The sequence below is a fragment of the Oryctolagus cuniculus genome, chromosome 1, assembly GCF_051225735.1.
Source record: "Oryctolagus cuniculus isolate XC-2025 breed Fujian yellow rabbit chromosome 1, ASM5122573v1, whole genome shotgun sequence".
In the NCBI taxonomy this organism is placed as follows: Eukaryota; Metazoa; Chordata; class Mammalia; order Lagomorpha; family Leporidae; genus Oryctolagus; species Oryctolagus cuniculus.
Genome location: NC_142867.1, coordinates 82,498,914 through 82,500,677, shown reverse-complemented (window position 1 = coordinate 82,500,677; position 1,764 = coordinate 82,498,914). Strand labels below are relative to the sequence as shown.

General features: G+C 33.7%; 1 pseudogene; it reads left to right on the top strand.

Moving 5' to 3' along the window:
- Positions 1-721: 721 nt before the first annotated feature.
- On the top strand, positions 722-982 carry LOC149128489 (cytochrome c oxidase subunit 6C pseudogene; annotated as a pseudogene).
- The last annotated feature ends 782 nt before the right edge of the window (positions 983-1,764 follow it).

Genomic DNA, 1,764 nt, shown 5'->3' with positions numbered 1-1,764 from the left:
GAGCTCCTAGGAAATCAGAGCTGTGAGTGCAATGTTTAAGGAATAAGAATCCAAATAAGTTGAAATTGTTTAAAGTAGCAGGTACAATGAATATTGTCACAAATTGTGTTAAATTTTAAAGCGGTGTGGGTGCTGACTACTAGTAGTATAAAAATATGTTCAGGATTGTTTTGATACCTGTATTTATAATAAAAAAATGTTGGGGGGGTCGATGAATTTCTGTTAAAAGCTGTTCCTGTGTGTTACATGTAACAGACATGGTAAATATTTGTTTACATTCTTTGTTTAACAAACCATGCATTTAAGTTCAAGTGAAGTCAACAAAAAAAGAAAATAGGTGTATGGATATGTGATTTTGAGATTAAAGTTAGTCATAAAATGTAAATAAAATGTGGAAAGTGAAAAAAAAAAAAAAAAAAAAAAAAAAGAATCCAAATAAGGAAGCAGACACAAGTAAATAGACAAGTGAGGGTTTTCAGTAGTTTCAGTGATTTACCAAGAAATTTAGATAGGAGTTCATTTACATATTTTAATTGTTACTTTGGATTCCATAAACCCCTTGTTGCAATTAGTTCTCAGTATATATAGTGAGAAATCTAAGCTGCTTTATGCCATCCTGCAGCACAGAAGCAAGTCTGAATTTGTTTTAGAAAAAGTGAAAATTGTGTTGTCCATTCTCCAACAGCAGCGAAGGATTTTGGCTTGGAGGACAAAAACTACCATGGTTTCTAGCACTTTGATGAAACCTCAAATTCAAGACCTTCTGGCCAAACATCTGTGGTTTCATATCATAAGAGAGTTTGTTTCCTTGGGGTTGTAGCTGTATCTAAGTTTGTTATGGCTGAATCAAGAAAGAAAACAATCACATTTCTACAGAAATCGTGATTCCATGAAAGATAGTGAGGAAATGAAGAAAGCTGGCATCTTTTAGAATGCAAAGCTATTTGGGGATATAAAGAATTTATTTGGGTTGAATTTATAGAAGTTTGTCACTTACCTGTGTTCCTGAACTATGAAATGTGAAATATAAAAGGTAAGGAATAGTTTTTTATTGATAAATAAATATTTTTGAACCTTAAAAACACAAGGAAAAGATATACGTAATCCATTTTATTTCTTGGAAAGAGGATTTAATATTTTTAAGTTGTTTTAATTTACCACTCAAAGAAAATCAAATCATTTGAATTCCAGAGACTAATGTGGGATAGAAATTACTGATTATTTGCTGGTTGTGCCATTTATATCAAAAGTGGTACTGTGAGAGAAATTGCAAAGGATTTCTTATTGAAAATTACAGTTGGGGGAAAATGGCTTTCACAAAAATGAAGCGTTAAAAAAAAAGAAAAAATAATGTGATGTTTCCATTTGTTATGTAGCCTTGTTGGGTCCCTTAAGTATTTAGAAATCTGGTTCCTAGTCTTCTACTAATGGTTTTAAAATGAAGCTGTTGAAAGCTGTGATCAGTAAGCAGCCCTTTTCTATCACTACTCTTTTTTGGTTTTTCTTTCTGCAGACACATTCAGTTGCACCCTGCCAGTCACAACCTCCCTCCATGCCTGGCCTTCTGCAAACAATATCTGTGAAACTTGTGACTATGTTCTTTAAAACACATGGGCACAAGTGGCCATATTCAGGGAACATTTTTTTTAACTTTTATTTAATGAACATAAATTTCCAAAGTACAGCTTCTGGATTACAATGGCTTCCCCCACCCCCATACCTTCCCTCCCACCCACAACCCTCCCCTTTCCCGCTCTGTCTCCC